The following is a 21,898-nucleotide window of genomic DNA, read 5'->3' as shown; positions in this document are numbered from 1 at the left end:
GCACTGTGCCCTTGTGGCCAAGAAGGCCAATGGCATCCTGGGGTGCATTAGAAGGGGGGGTGGTTAGTAGGTCCAGAGAGGTTTTCCTTCCCCTCTACTCTGCCCTGGTGAGACCACATCTGGAATATTGTGTCCAGTTCTGGGCCCCTCAGTTCAAGAAGGGCAGGGAACTGCTGGAGAGAGTCCAGCGCAGGGCAACAAAGATGATTAAGGGAGTGGAGCATCTCCCTTATGAGGAAAGGCTGAGGGAGCTGGGTCTCTTTAACTTGGAGAAGAGAAGACTGAGGGGTGACCTCATTAATGTTTACAAATGTGTAAAGTGTGAATGTCACAAGGATAGAGCCAGGCTCTTCTCGGTGACAACCGAGGATAAGACAAGGGGCAATGGGTGTAAACTGGAACACAGGAGGTTCCACTTAAATATGAACAGAAACTTCTTCATGGTGAGGGTAACAGAACGCTGGAACAGGCTGCCCAGGGAGGTTGTGGAGTCTCCTTCTCTGGAGACATTCAAAACCTGTCTGGACATGTTCCTGTGTAACCTGATGTAGGTGTTCCTGCTCCAGCAGGGAGATTGGACTAGATAGTCTTTTAAGGTTCCTTCCAAACCCTAACGTTCTGTGTGATTCTGTGATCTACACAAGTGAACATTTTGAAGCCCTTTCTCTCCTTGATGTGGAGCTCTAAATATGTATGTCATTAAACCCTTGCCCAGTTTAAGTCAATGGCCAAAATCCCTTGGAATTCAGAATAGCTGGGATAAAAAGGTATATGCAAATATACACTTTTTTTTTCTTCTAGATGAGCTGTAAGAAAATTATTTTTATATCAAACACCACCATTTTATTACCTTGTTTTCCTTTTTCTCTCTTTTACAAAGAGGTGGAAAGATTAGGGGTTTTTTTGTTACAAGGTTTTACAGCTAGAATCAAGTTGAGTAAGGGAAAATTAAGACTGAATCTTAAGTAAAACTTCCTGAAAGCAGAAGCTATTAGGCTATGTAACAATATCCCAAGGGAAATGGAACAGCTCCATCAGTTGTGACATTTAAAACTAGGTTGGACTATGCACTAATAAATATTCTATGGGGAAAATTCTGCATTGTGATAGGGTGGATGAAGGGATCTACAAGGTCTTTCCAACATCTAGTTTCTCTAACTCTGTGAAGCAGAAAAATGTCATGCAGTTGAAGAAGCTGAGAACCAGAATAGTGCTAAGAAACACATCAGTTTATTCTAGGATGAGACTTTGCCGGTGTAAACTATCTTACAATTCTGAGGCCCTGATCTCCAAATTTGCTGTGGACAAAAATGAATTTTCTGGTTTTAGAAATTTGTATCACTGATATAGTCAATTCAGGTCAAAAATATCATTAGTGACATTTGCACTGCTCCTTTTTTTCCAGCTAGAATCTGCTCACACCGATCAATAGAGCTGAACTTCTGCTAGTCATATACACAATGACGTACTGCATTCTTTTAAATTAATTTCTTCCCCCCACCCCTTACATGCTAAGAGTCCCTTAGGTAAGGTAATTCTTGTCTATCATATGATACATTTAGTTGTTACTGTTTAACTTACTACAGCCTGTAAAAGCTGTTTTGCTCCATGACCACTTTATGCAGCAGCTTCTGCAACCGTGACAGCTGTAAGCCTGGGAAGGATGCGACCAATTAATCCCCTCCCTTAGAGCTACCAGCCCCAACTATTTGTCAGCAAATTCATTTTACCCCAGTGACCTGCTGGTCTGAGTGGTACTGAAGAACATCTCACTGAATGACAAATGAGGAGAAACTACAAGGGTTGAGATGTAGCCAATGGGTATATGCAGAAAAAAGAGCTGCTCATTTGTCATGAGATCTGCTAGTCGACTTTTCTGCAAAGTATTTGAAGAAGTGTGACTGTGAGCTTGTTTCAGTGATCAAAATTAAGTAGTATCTTGAAATGGGAATGGAGTTTCCTTTAAAATAATAAATTATACAAAATTATCCCTAATTCCTGCATTCTGTGCATTCATGCCTATTGAAAACAAGAATGTAAATAAATATCTGGTTTTGTAGAGAAAATTAAATATCCTAACTATCGTTAGAAGGTATGGAAATTGAAAAGATCCAAGTAGTTTCTCTGTAAAATAGTTTCTTTCCTAAATCCCCCAATTTTAAGATTTTCAGGTAGTCTTGGTTTATTCATTCATTAATACAGAAAAAGCTTTTTATTTTAGTTCCTATTTAGGTGTAATAAATCTAAAGTGTAAGGAAGAGAGATTGATTGATTTTTCTGTGTTTATCAAAACAGTCAATCTAGTACTGCAAGCACAGAGCATTAATCATATAAAGGGACATAACCCCAGCCTTGCTGGATCTGAACAGGCTGAAGCAGGGACAGTATTATTCCCAACCCTTCCAGTGTAATAATTGTCACTCTGGAAAACACGATTCTTGATGACTCTTTGCATGGAATATTTTCCTTCTGTACCTTAGAACAAATGACTCATCAGTTTTAAAAGTGTCCCAAAATAGAGGACGACTTTACAAGCATAACAGCAGAGCACCTTTCCTTTCTAAGCCATTTTTCAAAGAGCTCCACCTGGACTTGAAATGTGCTAAATTACATTTTAAGTGCAACAGAAGCTGCTCAGGTCAACCTCAGATTTCTGGAAAGTCAAGTTCTCGAACACCAGGTCCAAATATCTGTGAAGGACCTGATCCCATCACCACATAAGTTTCTGTGCTTATTTTTGCCACAAAGAATATTCAATATTCTTCCTAGTCTTCCCTTTAAAAATATGTAAAAGCTTCTGATCACCCAAAAAGTCGGAACACAACAAAAAAACATTCCAGGCTTCAGGACCCCAACTGAAGAATATTTCTCATTTAAACAAAGGGATGTAACTTCATGTACATTGGTGACAGTATTAGCTTATTGCACAGAAATAAATTAATCTTTCAGATAGCCAGGACTGAATACAACAGACAAAGCTGTCATCTTAGACTCTAGCCAAAAATCATCTTGATGGCAATACATATCATGGAGCAGAGATAAAACATGTTGTCCCTGTATAGCATATTATAAGAAAGGAGCCTTATCCAATGAGAAATGCCATTTTCAAATGTTCTTACACTAAGCACCAGGACAGCATATTATAATAATCCACATCTGAGGCAATAAAAACATGTCACAAGCTCCACATTTTACAGGAAAAGATGCAGTTTTCATGAAGTAGCACATTATTTAAAGAAACAAACTTGTCAACATTTACTACCTGAACATCCAGAAAGCTGATGAAGGAAGTGGACAGGCCGTATTTAGCCTTCAAGAAAGCTTAATTGTAGTTGCATTCTTACCTATATGGGAAAAATATGTCACTTCATATTTTGAGTTCAGCTGTTCAGTGTAACTGGTGGTGGTAGTAGTAGTGTAGTAGGAACGGAATAATAATAATGCAAAGAAAAAAAGAAATTAATCTTTTCCAGAAGCAGAGGGAGAGAGGAAATGGAAGTAGATGGAGAGCTTTTTGAAAGAATATGCAATTAATTATCCAATAATTTTACTCACTATTTTACTGTACAAATAGCTGAAAATGTTTATATAACCATACCATCAATGTTAATAAGCTTGTAAACTTGAGCACTGTGAAACAGGGATTTGAATATATTAAATTCTACGTACATGTTTGACAGGATGCTAAAATCTGGCTGTATTACTTCTTGTTATGAATTCACACATTACTGTCGGTCAGAAAACCCTGACACTAACCTCCATTGCCAATTGTAATGGGTATGGGTTATTTTAACAATAAAATGTACATGCTTGTTATTTTTCAGAGGCAGTCTGTGGAAAATAATTTTAAATCTAAAAATATGGTAACAAATGAATACATTTGCAATTAGGAAAATATAACATCCCTGAAGGCTGAAGGAAATGGTTTCAGAAGCATTTGAAATAAATTATAACTTCCACAACTGTAAATGTGAACTGAAATACAAAAGATCAAAGGTTTCAGTGCTGTGTATTATGCACAGGTACACTAAACGTTTCACCTAGTAGCTGGATGACAATAAACCTGTTTTGAAGTCAAGTGTTCTTCCCAAAGCTTTCAAGTCAAGAGTTGCACAGAACCAAAAACTCACCTGAAAGCTTCAGTATCAAGTTAAGCTTTCAAGTTTCCTTTCCCAAAGAGGGAAGCAAAACAGCAAAAGTTGTTTTAGACTTGTTTGTCTACAAGATACAGAAGTTAGAAGATTAGGACTTAAAAATGAAACCACACACTTTTCAGTTCTCATGGTAAAAACATCCTGCAAAATGTTACATGTGTGCCTGAGGATTTTTGTTCTACAGGACTCAAATCACAAATGCTGCTGCACTAATTCTATCACCTTTCTGATGAGTTTATTGTACTTTGGACTGCAGCTAGTGCAAATATTTTAGCACTTGACAGAGGAAATAGCAAACATTGATTACAGTGGTCTTAAGGAAAAGAGTCAGGGAAAGATACAATCATAGACAGGGATTCTGCAGAGGGTCTTGAGAAATCATCTAGCCAATTCACCTGCCCCAAGGCAGGATGACATTCTCATATCACTCCTTGCCTAAGGTATTGTTCAAACCCTTTGCTGGGTGTGTATTCTTTAATTTTTCCAGCCTATCACTTATAATGCTGCACTGTTCCCAGAAAGTTTTTCCAAGTGCTTAACCTTATATGCCTTTTGTCATGTTTGCCAAGGACACAAAGAAATTGATTTTCCTCTTTCTTTTCACAGCAACCTATCATGTGTTTGAAAAGAGCAGGTCTTTTTCAGATTAAACAGTCCCATTTCTTTCAGGAAAGAGTTGTACATCATGCAACATAGTCATCACTCTCATAATTCCTGCTGCTGCCACCTGAACTCTCTGTGATGGACACCTCGCTTTCTTGTGATCCTGTGGACAAAACTGAATAGTTGCTTGGTTGAAGTGTTAGCAGTTCTGCAGAGATCATCAAGAGGAAATCATCTGTCTTACAGACTTTGTATGCTTCTGTTTATATACACTGGTATAATACTGGTTTTGTTCACAACATCATGATGCTAAAAGTTTCCTGGCTAATTGTTCGCATCTTTCCCTGAAGTATTTTTTCCCTGTGTTTTAATTCAGATAAGAAAGATTTATTATGTTTTGCATGGTCTTTTGTTGGAAAGCTCTCCAAGCTGTCATGAGTTCAGAGACCAAATCATATTACTAACATTTTATCTGACCTCATCCATGTTATATTTGTTTGTACTTGCTCCCATACTACAAAATTTTTATTGTTGTATATGCTTACAAACTACTTTAATGATCAATTCAGATGACTAAAGTAGCCATTGAAGTAATATTCTTTAATAATATGGATAAATTTGGAGTTGTGTGAATAACTTCTGAGAGTTCTGAATATTTTTAAAAATTTTTGCTATTCAGAAATATGTAGTGATGGCTTTGGAAAAATAATTTGCAAATTATGATTTCTCTTCAACTTTTTTTTTTTTTTTAATTCATTCACAACTCAGGTAAGTGGTTCATTCACTTGCCAGTTGTCTCAAGGAAGCGCTTAATCACATTTCCTCATATCCTAAAGGTCTGAGAATGGCCTGGCACACTCAGTGCAAACCTTGGAGGTAACAACAGCCTGGGGAAGTCTCCCAGTCCCTGCGACCACTGCCTCAACCAGAGGATGGAGATCTCTTCAGTGGCCTTGAAAGTAGCTGGAAGATGCAGTCACCCAGAGCATCAGACACACAGCAGGCCCCAGGGAGGAGAACGGGGTCCTGGCCATGCACACTAGACTTGCCTCTGGCAGTGACTTTTGCCAGAGGACCAGGGAGGGAACAGCACACTTTTCCAGCACATAGTTGCAGCAGGATCACGACCTCAGTTATTGCAACCCCTGTCTCAGCCATCTCTCTGGAGAGTTGCATGACCAAGTATCTGGACTACACAAAGCATCCTGCATGAGAAGTAAGGATGGAGTAAAGTCAGTAACTCATGGCATGAGCTTAGCAAATGTACCAGCTGCTGTCACCCCCTTGAACTTGAATGTGCACTGAAGTATTGTGGAACTTGCCTTTCCCTTCCTCTTCTTTATTCCTTTAATTTAATCCTTCAAAGGGGTACAGTCTCCAGTTTGAGTCACATGCATTTGTTTGCACTTCTTAAGCAGACGATGAAGCGCTTAAAATAGAGGGATTGTAAATAAAGAATAACAAGTACAGTGCATGAACAATGTGATGCCCCAAAGCTAATGAACAAAACTAATTTTGCCAATATAGTTCATTATAAATACAAGAAATCAGGCATTTTACAAAGGGATTTTCACACATTTTCTACTAAGAAATGTGTCCTTTTAACCAAGATGATAGGGGAGTATTTTAATTTAAATTGAAATAAAAAAAAAAAACTAGGCCAGAAGTTTTATATCTGAAGTTAGACAGAATCTGGATCTGATTTATCTCGTTGGATAACACTGTCACTAGGAGAATGATCCTTTTTAGTCATCTGACATACAGAAAAAAATAAATTACGTTACGGGTTATAAAAATCACATTATTTCTTTTTTCAAAGATGTGAACTCTCTGCTACACTTCATGAATGAGTTTTGAAAGACTGATAGATTGTGACTGATAAGATTTGCCAAACCTGGAGATTTTCAATGCAGGCTAAGTTTTAATACTCAAAGGTTTTACCTATATTTGTTTGCATTTCAGCACAATAAAAGTAGATGAGTGGATCAAAGCCCTTGCTGCTGAAACACCTACATCTGCACCACATGTGGTCCAGGGGCTTTACTTTGTACTGAATTTAGTCTAGGTTGAATATCACCACTACACATATGGTTTGAAGCTGTTCAAAGGCCCAGTCACTACTTTGGACCCTTATGACCCATCAGAAGTTGCAACAGGCCTGGTGCATATCTCCACCAGGGCCCCTTGTGTCCTTTCCTCCCAAAGGAATCTCCTGGGCTTGCTCTGGAAACAGAACCAGTGTGCATTGTGTGGAGCTGATCAGGGGTTTCACTTCAAAACCTCACTGCTCCATACCAGTTTGTTATTGGTGATGCAGCCCAGTCAGTTGAACCTGCAACTAGGCAATTTCAATGTATTTATTTTCAGTAACCTTACAAAACAAACAAACAAGCAAAGCAACAAAAAACCACACAAAACAAACAAACAAAACCCACAGTAACAGCTAAATTTCCAACGTACCTGTTTGTTCTGAAGGAATGTATGGTGCTGAAACCTTGCTGCAAACTGCATTTCTAATTTTGCTGTTACTAAAGGCAAGAATCAGCTGGTCTGAAAGCCCTATGATTCCCACAGAGAGGGAATCTTCCTGCCAGGTTTACCCCGGAATTGTAAACTTAGGAAGACTGACCCAAGATTTCCAAATGTAGGAAGTAGATTGAAAATCTTGAAAAAAAAGCAGAGACTATAAAATCCCAAAAGCCCTAATTCAGCCTGGGGATTCCTGGGGGTTTAACCTTCTTGCTGGAGTTCTAGGAGCTACAGTCAAGTCAGATCTGGGGCTCATAAATTATCGAGTTTGCATCTCATGCTGCCTCGAGGTTCTGAGTGTAGAGAGAATTTACCAGTGACCCAGTTGCAAGTCCATGTCACAACACTGCAGATCTCAGAGCAAAGAAGTCCTTTGTGGGAAGGAGATGTGAAAAAGCCTTTGTTGTACAGGCTCTACAGCTTTGGAAAAATCATGTTGAATGTAGGACATATCAATGAAGAGTATCAAGTCGTCATTTTCTAACAAAACACACCTTCCTGATTTTTTTTTTTTTTTTTTTTTTTATTTGTGATTCTTTATTACCTTCTAGAGGTATGGTAATAATTAAGAAATTAATTAAATGGAAATCACAGCCAGGCACTGTATTTAAAACTATTACTCAAAAATATTCCTGAAGGATCCAAATTGTATATTCATACCATCCCTTTGCTACTTTAACTCCCCACCCGCATGCAGTATGCCAAGCTGTTCTTGTGTAGTGAAGTGTGCCTGCCTGTGCACTGTATGTCTATATTAATACACAGGCACATATATATAAGAAATGGCTGTGAGGGTTGTAGTCAGGAAAGGGAAGTTTTGTGCCTCCACAGAGCTCTGTGGGGAAGGACTGCTGAGAAATGGTCCAGAAGGTTCCTAACGACAGTCAAGTTCAGGAACTGAAATTAGTAAGCTGCCATTTGTGTAGCATCAAAATGAATTATTCAACCTGCTGTGTGGAGTGAAAGTCCAATTTTAAAAGTCTAGCTTGCCTCAGAAGCCCCATGCAAAACGTTCATCAAATGTGAGGCAGTACTAAGTGTTATTGCATAGCAGGATGTCACAGGAGGGGTTGTCTCATACCAACTGCAGTGGCTAATCTGTCCCATAAATTATGGGTAACAACTGAAAAAGAATCAGTTTCCCCGTTCTATAAATATTCTGGAAAAATGGAGGGTTTCCTTCTTATGCTGCATCCAGGGTGTTTTTGCGGAGACACTGCCGAGCTCCCCAGCGAGGTCAATGCCTGGGGCCTCATCCAGCTACTGGTCAGGGAGGAACAACCTCAGCTGGACACTGCAGAACTACAGAGAAAATAAAACGCTGCTGCATCCTGGGGCCCCACTTCATCCCTGTTTCCAGTGGCCAGGAAAGGCCTAGGGGCTTGCATGGGCCAGCCTGTGTCCTGAGGGCAGGGAAGGGTAAAGGGACAAAGCTTTGACAAGACATTACAGAGTGTACCTGAGCATCCTTTCTCACAAAAATTTCCGTCAAAATCAGCATTTCCCTGTTAGAGGCTCCAGTTCAGTGCATCAGCATTTTTCTGACACAAAAGCCTTTCCCTGAAAAATTTCTGACTGGACATTTACTAACATGAGCATCAATAACAAGCTTTTCCAAGCCAGCGGTGTTTATCTTTGTGTGTATCAGCTAGAGAAAAAGGTAATTTGTACACTGGGTGACAGTTTGTCCTCCAGATAATGAATATGTGAAGCAGGACTTCAGTGGTTAGCAAAGCACCCTAGCTTGAAATCAAGGAAAATTCACTTGTTTTACTGCTCCTTTGTGATGCAGCAGCTTTTTCCGTCACCTTCATGTCATGACTCAGGCTGTTGTCCCATGGAAAACGCTGCACAGGCCACCCATGAACCCCTTCCCCTGCTAGAATTAGATTCTGCACTATAAGAAAGAAGTGAAAGAAAATAATAAAATGACGTACGGTATTTTCTGTTTTGGTTGGATGTTTTTTAATATGTGATGCCACTCCAAAATAAATAAAACCAAAATACTGTAATATGTCCATAGAATACAAGTCATTCCATCAGTCAATCAATTATTTTTTAAGTACATATACGTACACATAATTAAATATTTAGATTATCCAGATGAGTAGCAGGCTCTGAAAGACTTTTGAAAACCTTAACTAGGAAAGGCTTGCTGCAGTAAAAGCCACCAGATACATGTGCAAGGTGCCCCAGCGAGATCAGGTACAACCATCTTTAGTCTGTTTGCTCATGAATAGTGAAAGACCTAGATTTAAATCTTCATTGTTACTTCAGTAGAGTCTAATTAACTTCCCTGCTTCCTCTGAGAAAAACAACCACCCCCCAGAAAAACACACATGGATAACATCACCCAATATCCTGAAGTGCTTTGGAGATTTTCAGTGATTTCAAAAGTGGGGTGATCTCTCTCTTTCTCTGCTCTCGACCCACACCATATATCTTAGGCAAACACCATAGGAAAAAAACAGACAGGGTGACATTCGGAGATGATTGCATGACTCCCGATTGTGAAGCGCAGGAGATAACTGTCAGAGATACAGAGCACTGCAGTGTCTGGTCAATCACATTAATTCTCTGGTCCTTAAGGTGAACGCTTTTCTTCGGTGATGCGCTTCTGGCTCTGCTAACAAATTCCTGACTTCATTCCTGGCTGCCACTTACTGCCTTGTGCCAGCATCTGCTGTGCCAATTGCAAATGCGTCTCCACTTCAAGTGAACCAAACTGGGAGCTGAAAATACTTGCCTGAAAGCAAAGCTTGGCATGTTTAACTGTGCAGCTCAACACACAGGCCATGCTCCTCAAATCTGTTTTATTTCTAACCTACTTTTGTGCCAGAAAGTATTCACCTGGAAGTCAGTAGTGCATGAAAACAGCCAAATCAGTCTGCTGCAAGGGATTTAGAGACTGCATTTAGCATAGGGCAACTCACCAGAGAACCTGACTTCAGGCACTGCCACAGCAACTTCTTTTCCGTGCTCCCCACTTCTTGTGTCGCACTATGATAAGCAATTTTTGAGTTTTCACTGAGGAAGGCCTCACATGTGGTCTTATATTTTACTGCTGTTATGATCCCTGGCATCCATAGCAAGAGCAGAATTACACTAATTAGCCTATTTTTTTAATATCATGAGTTTCATATTCCAGACCTAAAAAATAGCAATTCTGCTCATAGTGTTGCCTTAAATTTTACTGTTAATGCAGTTCCACAAGGAGAAAATTGCTCAGAAAGCAGAGTTTGTTTAATGAGGTGAATCTTATGTTTGTTTGTTTGTTTTTAATTTCACCCAGCTAAATTATCTTGACCTCAGTATTCAAGTCTTTGCAGTTACAGTGGGATTTGACTACATGACTGATATTTGTTACTCTCTTTTTGCACTGCATAGTCATTATTAAAAAATAGAAGCAATAAGATGGCCAGTTCTGTAAAGTTTTACTTCAACAAATTGGACCTGCCCTTCTACCTGGTTGTTCTGGTAGTCTTCAAAATGCATGTCTTAAGTCCCATCATGTCAGGCAAGGTCTAAAATTCATATATGGATACATCTTGGCTGCAAAATCAATCCTCACGGCTATTGCACAAAAAGTGGACCTGGGTTGAAATGACCACAGTTTTGTCAAGAGGAATTCAGCATGCTCAGAGCACAGCTGATGGGCTGCATCCCTCAGGGAACCAGTACTGCAATTCCCTCCCACAGCAAAGCCTGCTCACCACCTTTGTATCCCTCCTCCAATCTTGTTCCTGTTTTAGCATCACAGATTTTTGCCTGCTCAGTTTTTCTGATGTAATTGCACATGGAGCGAAGCTGTAAGCCAGACCACAAGAGTCAGTTGTACTGAAACACAGTAATTTTCTAAAGTTTTTCCAAAGATGGCTCATTTTAAAAGTCCCATTTCCAGCAAAGTCCCACAGACAGTTGCAAGAGCGCAACTGAGGAATAAGCAAGCTGCGATGTGGGGGTGGGAACAAAGATGGGGGAGGAATCTCATCAGCTAGCTGCACCAGCAAATAAAACAAAAAACTATATAAACCTGCAGCCCCAGGCACTTCTCCATCTGAACTTTTCATCACCATGGCCCTGAAGCAGCAGTTGGTGCCAGCTCTGCAGCCAGGTGCTCCTTACAACATGTAGGAACACAAGCTGAGGCACCTTGGGAATTTTCAGGAAGATCCCAATAAGTTTTAGACATCTCCAGAGTTAGGTAATATTGGAGGGAAGCTTTTGGCTTTCTGTGACATTAACTGGAAAGAAGCGTCCAAATCATGTGGGTGGAACAGAGGAGGTCTGGACTTTGCTTTTTTACCAGACCCCCACTGAAATCAATATCAACCTGAAGCAGGATAACACCTTCATTTTCACAGAAGGTCACACACCAGATGTCATGTAACAACCCTTTCTGATGCATCAAACATTCTCTTGACTGTTTTCAAGATTTCAGCTATAACTCCTAAAATGTCCTGGCAGCATGGTCTGCTTCTTTCTTTTTTGTTTTTGATGGGGTTTTGTTTTGTTTTGCTGAGGTGTTTTTTGTTTGGCTGGTGGTTGCTGTTGTTGTGGTGGTGGTTTGTTGTTGTTTGTTTATTTGTTTGTTTGTTTTTCTGAGAGAGGGTATTCTATACTTTTCTAGCAGAAACAGAAATTTTTGTGCTGTTGACTGATATTAAAAGGAAAAAAAAATAATATCGTACTCTTTTTTTTGCCTGAATTTTCTGGGATAATTTTGGTGCAGGTACTTCTGCTTGGATTCAGATATTTTCTATTAAAGTAACTTTTGGAAGAGGTTATTTCTGTTGAAGTACATATGGAAATATTATGAGCACTGACATCCTGCCTTCCTACTGAACGCTGCCAAGCCTTTGCCAGCAGCTTTACTGGAAACCATTGGTTTTCAGTTCTGACTTTTGACTAGCCTTTCTCTGTAACTTAGTTTGTCATCTGCAATAATAAAGCTAAATGTGGCTTTGCCATATTAGAAAGGTTTGGAGAATGCTTCTGAAGTGCTGTTCACTTTATTTCCATAAAAACGAGCCCCCAGAAAGCCTGAGCGCTCCCAGCAGCCTCCACAAAGGCTTCCTGGGGTGCTCTTGCCCATGCATTTCATACCTCCCAGTTCCTGCATTGGGTCTGCTGGTGAGGTGGTCTTGCTGCAGAACTTTCCTCCTCCCCTACCTTCAAACAATTATCTCTTGTTAGTGGCTTTCATCTACATTTTGAATTCCGGTCTTTCTAATCCTTACCCTTGCCAGATGTGTCTAAAATATAAGAATTTCAAAACATGAGTTACACAAAGTGAACATTTTTGAAAGTCTAACTCTTGTGTTTCATGATTGAATGAGCTCTGAACTCTCTTGAAGACGTGGGTAATTACATTGGTGGGTAAACGCTGAGTCCCTTTAAGAACTTGGAGAATGATTGGCATAGAGGAAAACAAACAATTTCTATATGGACAAATTTCTATTGGTTGTTTCTAGTCTCTACTTAGCAGTAACCAGGAAAAAGAAAAGGATAAGAACAACTGAAAAAGAGAAGACAAGACACAGAAAATTATTAACCAGATTATGAATGTGAACCCTGTACAACATATTGGCTCACATTTTTCTTGATATCCTCAATTTCTCAAATATAATACATTTATAAAGGAGTAACTTTGATAAGTATAGACTAGCAGCTGTGCATATAATGAAAATCAGATATAATTAATCACATCATTTTTGCATACCATGTATAATGCCTGATGCATTATTTATGCAGGAAGAGATAGATTTTTAAGGCCAGAGGTATCATTATAATTAGGTAGTTTGACTTCCTGCTTGACTCAGTCAATACAATTTCACCCAGTAACTCCTTCTTTGGCATCAATGCCTGCTTGAACTGCACTCTTCTCTTTCAGAGAAGTCTCCAATCCGGATGCGAAAGCTCCATGTGTGGGACAGTCTGCCTCCTTGCAGCAGAAACCTCTTGCAGTTTCAGGCAGTAGAAAATTCTTTTAATGCAAATCAAAAGGCAACTTATGTTGAAAAAATGCAATGACAATTGGTTTTAAAAAAATGCTGAACACTAACATTTTACCTTGAAAACCTTAATAAAAAAAAGTTTTAATTTCATTGGACTTCTTAAGCAATCCTAAATTATTTCATACATACCATCTAACAAACAAAACAAAACCTTTTGACTTCTAGACAGAGCTTTTGTGACTAAGTTTTTTCTTTTAAATTTAGTTTATCTCTCACAAAACAGAAAGATATTTTTGAGAACTTTAGTTCTAGCATTTATTAATAGAAACAGAGAATCACAGAATAATTTAGTTTAGTAGGAACCTCAGGAAGGTCTCTACAACTCAATGCTTGAATATCTGTGATTAAAGAAAAAAAATAACAAACCAATCTCTTGTCCCTTTAGAATACAAATATATTTAATGACTGAAGAAATATTTGTTTTTGCATTTGTCTGTTAACGTGCCTCGGAATTAAGAAGGTTAGAGTGGTTGTGGGATTACCTGTGAAAATTTAGGTTTGGAAATATTAAATTAAAATTTGGGCCCTTCAGTGGGGTGGATTAACATGGGAAATGGTCACTGTGGTCTCTCTGTCTTGTACCTGAGGAAACAAGTTCTTCCAGAAGGCCATGCAGAACCACCACTGATCTGTGACTTCCAGAGAGTCAAGCTTGGCTGTCATGGTAGCACTTGGGCCTTAGCCTTTGGCCTGGATTTTGGTGGGACAAATGTAACTTACAATCACAGCCTTTCTCCTGGGGCTGCAAGTACCGTGCCAGTTTGTGTTCCAAGTGGAAGCTCTAGGTACAAATGAAGGAAACGCACAAGGAATTTCCCTGTGAGGGAAATTTTGCTGATAGTTGAGCCCAGTTCTTAAATTTCGTTCAAATTTCTGACCAGGAATAAGCTGAAACGACTCTTGAATCATCTTAGATTTGATTAATCAGGTTAAAGGCAGAAGTTTCCCCGAAAGTGTTATAACTCTACACACAAAGTATTTAAGTTGTTAACATCAAATAATTAATGGTTTTCATGTGAAATGCAAAAGAGCTATTGGAGACATCTATCTTTAATTCAGTAAAGTTATTCCAAACGATTATGTCATCAAATGTATGAACGCTTGTATATCTTTCCAGCTGCATCGTGGGTAGCTTCTTTCGGTTGGCAGTGAATATTTTTTATTAAAAAGAGGTGTCAACTCTATAGTCACAGAACTGTATATACGTGTAATACTTTCTATCCAAGTATTCCTTAAAAAGAAAAGGTTAAGCTTTGTTTTTCTTCTCAAAACAGATTAAATATCCCAGTTTCAGCATGGGATAAATGAAGCATGTTAGGGTTAACTGCAATAGGTTAGCATTGTCTCAAGAAGACAGAGGTAGGATTCATCTGACCAAATATCAGAGATACAGTTACCTCTCGATGGTGAGTCATTACGTCCCAATACCCATATCTGGATTAAATCAAATTAATCACAACCAAAAAAATACCTATTTCTTTCCATCGCTAAGATAACAAACTCAGAAGCCTCCATTATAGATATCAATGTTCAGTCAGATAAACCCCTCAGAAAAGACAGAGTTTAAGTTTTCTGAATCCCTGAAAAATGCAATACCCACTGTGTCATTCTGCATTTTAGAGTTAAACATTTCCTGATGGTTACTTACATGCTGTTAAAAATTCAGCCAGATCACGTCCAATTCCCCTGGCATACCTCCCCTCTGTGCTTCCTGTGCATACTATGTAGAAGGCTTTAAGGTTTTCATCTGGTTTTTACATTTCAGCCGGCACTGCTTGAAATACTGTGTTTGCATTTTTTTCTTTCTTTCATATTCCTTTAATGTGCTGTCTTCATATATGAGCTAGCTGAGGAGCTGGGAGGCAGCACGCTTGCTTTCCTCTGCAGCTGCTCTTTGTGTGGCTCCACAATGAGATGCCAGTCATGTGCGAGAGCACTGCAAACCCCACGCTACTCCCCTCGTGCTGGTGCTTCTATTCCACTGCTGAGGTGACTGAAAGAAACAGAAACGCCTGGCAAAAATCTCAACCTCCAATATATGCCTGTGCATTAGTATAGAGAAAAAAAAGATCTCCAGAATGCTGCTTACCCATTTCAAAACTGATTTTGTTTACTATTGCTTTTTTCCATCCTTCAGTTTCTGATATGCTGAATTTAACGATAAGATTGAAGCTTGCCTTTCAGAAACAGTATGTATATGTTATTTGCTGCATCTGAAAAGCAGGTGTTCTCAAGCCAATCTGAATATTTTGAGCAAATCCCTGCTTTGAAATGCAAATGAATTTGCAATGTCTGCATAGTTTGAGATAAAGCAGTTAACAATGAATTAATCCTTGTTTTATGCAGTTCATTATCAAGAGACTATGACCAGGCCAACAATGTATTTGGAACGTAATAGGGTCTTGCCAAACAGGTAGAGACTCCTTATTTAAATTGAGCACAGTGAGTCTGTTTTTTGAGGACTGCATAAACTAGGACAATAAGCCAGATATAATTTTTTATGTTTGCCCAAAACCTTGTGTGTAGATACAATTTAGCCTTATTCCAGAACCAAAGTCTCCCAAAAAGTACTAAAATACTGTCATGTGGAGAATTTCTAGTAAGTTTGTTTTTAAATAGGAAAAGGCTGCATGTCGGAACAGGTGACATTTTAAAATGAAAAGGTGTTTCCAAAACCATACTATTTTTATAAGAAATTATCTTACTCTGAAAGTTTGAGTTATTCACAATAAGTATATATAAGAAAGATTCTCCAAATATGTTAAGGTTTGCTCCTTTCATTCCACCATGCAATGTATTTGGTTCAGGTTTAGTCTTCTGTGCTTAACAGGACCATGCTGATGCAGTAACTGCGCTCGAGTTCCCATGGTAGTCGGTGTGAATGATGGGAGAAACAGGCCTGGAGTGCAAAATTAGTAGTTTGCCGGTATTACTACCCTGTGCAATCCTTCACCTGAACAAAAAATTGTGGGTAATGATCTGCCGTGCTGCTCTGTCTCTGCCAGGAGTCAGTGGGGAAAGAAAGGAATAGCACTGGGCACCTTTAATACCCGTGGGCACAGGCAACACGGTGCTGCTGCAGGGTCAAGCCTTATTCTGCAGACATGGGACTGACTTGCTGAGCTTCAGTCTGTGGGATGAGCTGCAATGTTGAAAAAAAGGACATGTGCACTCCTAGAAAATAGATTGCAGGTGACACTTAGGCAGCCCCACTCCTACTGGGGCACTAGGCTTGATCTCCCTCCTAGGCTTAAGCTTATCCCAAAGCCTATCCCAGGGCTAGGCTGAGCATTAGCCAGGGACTTCCACCCTGGTGAAGCTAAAAAATATCTCAGGGGAGAAATGTGACTGCAGGCTATACCTTCCCTTGGCCAAAATTTAAAATAGAAATGCATCCATCCTCACGTTCAGATATATCACAGCTTAATTAACAGAGAACTAAGTCTAGATAAATAGGTGAGAGGAAAACTTTCTGAGTAGTTTGCAGGAAAACAACATTTTTTTCATCTGTTTTTTTTTTTTTTTTTTAACAACAGGTTGCTGTTATAACTCCCCATAACTGGCATAAATATGTATAGTAGTGTCATAAGTGAGAGCTTTGTTCATTAGATTCTGGTTTATATTCTGGAGCTGTTTGGTCTTCGCTACTTGATGTTGAGGTGCTATCCAGTTGTTTGCTTGAACGTAGCAGTTTTTTTTCCTATTAATGCAGGCCTTTTGCTCAGTATGTTTTGATGACTTACTTTCATGATCTCCAAACTGCTGAAAAGGAGGACTTCAGTTTTGCCTGTCTCTAATAACTGTAGTACATAATAACAGATGGTGGTATTCCTAAACTGCCTTATTCAACAAATATTATAAGATCACACATCTCAATTATTTAATTATCCTGATTAATAATGATTATTATCAAGAACTAAGAACGAACACTCAACTTCATATGATATAAACATCTTGACCTACATTTTCAGGATTGCTAGCAATTCTGATTACTTCCATTTTTGAGTCTACAGAGAACAGACTGTAAGGCCTCGTGAGTTTCAGACCAAACTTAGTAACATGCATTTGAAGATTAGGTTGCTTTAAGGGGTATTATGTTAGTCTAGCAAAATTACTAGTTGCTTTTTAACACATAAGCTCTCAACACATAGCTTGGTTTTTGTTCAGTTCAGATATTAGTGTTTTTTTCCTTACAGTTGCTAGAGATTAAATAAAAAAATGAAAAATTTCCATAATGTTTCAAAAGAACAAACAATGATTGATCATGTTTTTATTATGATGCATCTGAACTAATAATCAAAGAGCACATTTCCCCACTGTCTCAAGACACAACTGAGCAGAGCAGCAGTGACAGGAGAGGGAACACTTCCTCTCTGTTCTGACTCTTTCGTTCTACCCAGTAATATACTGTATTGCTGACTTGAAGAGACTTGGGGAGTCCAAAGGTTATTGAAAGGCAATCAATATTGGATTTGAGGTCTTCTTTCCAGCTAAGAAACCAGGATTCGATAAAAGTTGAGCTGAGACCAGGTCTCTACTATGGCCTCTTGGGCTGGAAGACCAATTTATTCTAGTTTAAATTGCAAAGCAGTCTCCTATTCTAATATTGATACATTTTGTGAAAGACAGAGTTTGCACATTTTCTTTGTTCAGAATAACCTTTAAAATATGAAACAAAGGAATTACTTTAAATATATTCCCATTCGTGAGCCATTTCTCAAATCATTATCTTGCTGTCTGACAGCACTAATGAGACCCAACATTCAATTTTTTTCAAGGTCTTGAAGACAAGACTTCATGTGTCCTCATGTATTCCCAAAGGAAATAATATCTTGTTTAAAAATTAATAAAGAAAAATTAACATCTACAGGTGCTGTGTCAAAGTCCTTATCTAGCTGTCAAGAATTTCAAAGTCAATCTTCTTAAATTTTATTTTAACATATTTTCATCACTGGTAGCAGAACGAAAACAATTACATCAATGTAAGACAAAAGAGTGCTCAACAAAGCTTCAACAACATTTTAAACCAAGGTTACTATCAATATTTCTCAAGACGCTGCATATCCTTGTAACAGGCTGAGACAAGCAAGAGCATGTGAAAGGGTGGCATAACTGGCTGTAAACAGCAATATGATTAAAAACCATGTCCGTTGGCCATGCTGAATGTGAAGATGTCTGTAAGGTGCTAGAAAAGCTTCACGCATGATTCAATTCCTGAAGACGAATAATTAAGGCAGTCTACTAAACAAATGAAGTTCTGGTGCTGTCACAAATGCTGCATCACATATTAAGAATAATTCATGTTGGTTTTCTTATATATATATATGTAAACAAAAGTAACAGGAATGCCTATGTCATCAAATTTCAAATGAGTCATGCAGGTGTACTTTCAGACACTGTCAGTTTTGAGTGGCTTTTTTCTTCCTTCTTTTGAGGAAGCTCTGGGTGTCATCTCTTTGCTCCACAAGTAGCAGACTCATGGCACTCCTCCTTGAAGAGTGCTATGGATCCAAGTAGCTTACAGGATTTCGGAAGGAGACTGAACAAGTACTTGGAAGAAAGATCAGTTGAGGGTAACAAAACAGGCAAATTACAGTGGGCTCAAGACACTCCCTAAATTTAAGAGTAGTCAGAAGCCAGGATAATATTAATAGGCAGATTTGTGCAGGCTTGGTCTTTCTTTCGTTCTTATTCTTACTCTTGTTCTTGTTCCTGACCTTACTCTTCCTCAGACATGTTTGTAGTCATTATTATTTTTGTTATAATAATCCTAGTTTAGAAGCTGTAACTGGTCACTTTTGTTGTTAACAAGACTAGAAGAAAAATACATAGATACCCATAAATAAAGACTGTATTTTTTTGACCTTTGGATTAAGCTCTGTGTTCTCCGAAAATGAGACACTCAATCTCTCCAGTGCAGTTGATGCCAAGGAAAGTATAATTGAGAATATCTGGTCCTGTAAGATCCAGCCATTGGGCAACTTTACAGTCTTAATTATCTGAACATGAGACAGTTGATTGTGCCCTTTTTATGTCATGACAAGTTCTGATGTACCCTATCTCCGGTCTGAGACAAGGAGGTTCATATCGACTCACAGTGCCAAGATATGAGTGCTTTCCAAGCATCCATACTCTGAGATGCTTTGAACACTGGTACCAACCCAGCACCTCAGAGGCTTCACATGCAAGATGATCCCTGGGGATAGCTGGGTACTGCATACAGCACTACCTTTCTAAGGACTACCCCTCTGGCCAGACAACAACGAAACCTTTAACACTTTCTGTTTGTTCTGCAGGATGCTCTTCACCAACATTTCTCTGTCCCTGCATTTAACAATCTCTTCAAGTACAGGCCAGGTTCAAGTGCTACATCCTGGAATTATTTACCTTGTATATTATAGTGGCCAGGCCCTGGAGACACTCCTGAAGCTCCCTGTGGTTCCCCTGACAACACAGCCACAGGAGCTCAGCTGCTGCACAAAGGGGTCTAGCAACTAGAACAGCCCCTTGCAAAGAGGCTGAGTGCCACAGACATGGGGTGCCTGCAGTCTGTGGTCAGGAGGGCGCTTCTGTCTTCTGAGACTTCCACAGGATGTGGCATTATGTGAGCCCTTGGTCTGTACCAGTACAACCATCCTAATATTTTTGTGATTTTAGCTTCCAATAGGCTTTGGACATTTTTTACTTTAGTTGACCTTTCTTCTACCTCAGATACAATATTAGACCACCCATTTGGAATCATGCCACCCTATCAGTTCTCAAAAAAATTATATCTGTTTTCTTGTGGAGAAGAGCCAGCTGTTTCCCTGGCTTTTTAATAGTCCCTTACACTCTTCTGCACCCTACTATCAGCATGTGTAGGCACAGGAATTTAGGAAGAAACCCTTGGAGATAGTTTTTTGCAGTGTTTGTGTCAAAGAAGTTCCAACTGTAAACTGCTGCAACCTCTCTGACTATCAGACTTTCCTAAAAGGCATGGAAAGACCAAAGATGAAGATTACATTCTTCAGTGTTTTTATTAATAGAGTGACTTCTTTAAAACACAAAAGTTGTAATACAGAATAAAAAACTAGACAATAGATCTGTATTCCTTAATTGCCAGAGATCTTATGAAAATCAGAAACAACATGGAAAATAAAATTTAAAAGTAGAAGATATTGTGCAACACAGTCATTCTGTGAAACACCCTATAGGGTTGGTGCTTACCAGAATTCAGTGTCTTCCTGCTAAAAATTACAATTTTGGCATCTACCACATTAACTTTGTTTCTAAAGTCACAGTATAGAATGGAGATTTCTATCTTGATGCTCTCTAGAACAATGAAGTGTTCATCTTGGTCTTAAGTATGTATTACATTCCAGCCTTCTGTGAAAGTCTGCAGGCATCTTATTAGGCTAGCTTTTTACTATGTTGTTCTTTATTTGGATATTTTTACTAGGTTCCAATGTGGATCTTGATACCCTCTGAGATTTTAATGATGGAATTGGTTATCACACTTAGATTTATGCAATTCTATCATTGTTGAAAGGCCTGGGAGTGCTTAAAGTATGTGAAGTTAAGCTCATGGATAAGTATTTGTAAATTCATGGTATTTTATTTTAGAGTCAAAATATATCAGATTAATTACATATTGCTTTGATTCCTTAGGCGAGATTCTGATCTAAAGATCATAACCTCCTGTTGACTGCCCTGAGCTGTGACCTCAGGTAAAGGAACTCACAGTCTTTTGCCAGTAAAAACTGCATACATGAACAAGAACAGAAAAACGTAAGGTAAGTCCTATTTAAGACACTAAAGAATGTCTGATAACAGCTTTAGGCTATATTTCCACTCTTTTCACAGAAAACTATCTATCTATCTGGTCTATCTTTCTCAACTGTTCATTCTCATCTCCAAGGATTCTCACTTCTCTCCATGGAGAAGGTTGCTCAGGAAGAGGAAAATAGGAACCCTTTAGATTTGATCTGCCATCTACACAATGGAGTTTCAGAACGCATTTGATGTTTTTAAGACAGATACAATTTTAGGTCTGATTGATCAACCCTCTGAGATTGATTGTGTTTATGGAAACTTCAGAACATCTTTTCTTATTTCCTTTATATTACGAGCTACTATGGATTATTTGCACATTTAATCCAGTAAGAGGTATTTGAATAACATACTTCTCTGGCCTATTTATTTCAATGGTAATCAACCTGACTACTGGAAGTCTCTGCTTATTTTCTTCTAATTTGAAATTGTTTCACTTCAAATGTTCTATCATTCTATCATTGGGTTTTACCTTTCTTTTGTAGATAAAACTATCTTTTAGGAGTTATCATCTTCTTCCCATGAAGATTCATTTGCAATTAAATCAACGCACCTTTAATCTTTCAATAAGCTAATCAGAACCATGAGTCTTGCAGAGCAGATACCTTTGTGTGTCTTGTTTTCGTTGTAATTTATTACTCCACTAATCTCTGTGGAAAGCTTCATTATTAGTATCTATATATTTAGAATCACTGGCAAAGTTGTTCTATGGAACCAAGTTTGACTCTGATCCTGGCAGAACTCTACGAGTAAGCTCTCTTTTTGATGATGGTTTGCCATAGAGAG

At 38.7% G+C, this 21,898-nt stretch overlaps 1 long non-coding RNA gene across 1 annotated transcript; it reads right to left on the bottom strand.

Annotated features, from left to right (window-relative positions):
- Positions 1–9,227: 9,227 nt before the first annotated feature.
- On the bottom strand, positions 9,228–15,204 carry LOC135578978 (uncharacterized). The gene is made up of 2 exons (XR_010471124.1): positions 14,952–15,204; positions 9,228–13,272 (listed from the first exon to the last, which is right to left on the bottom strand). It is a non-coding gene; the product is annotated as an uncharacterized LOC135578978 (long non-coding RNA).
- Positions 15,205–21,898: the final 6,694 nt, after the last annotated feature.

The sequence above is a fragment of the Columba livia genome, chromosome 3 (genome assembly GCF_036013475.1).
Source record: "Columba livia isolate bColLiv1 breed racing homer chromosome 3, bColLiv1.pat.W.v2, whole genome shotgun sequence".
In the NCBI taxonomy this organism is placed as follows: Eukaryota; Metazoa; Chordata; class Aves; order Columbiformes; family Columbidae; genus Columba; species Columba livia.
This window is presented reverse-complemented; position numbering and strand designations above follow the sequence as displayed.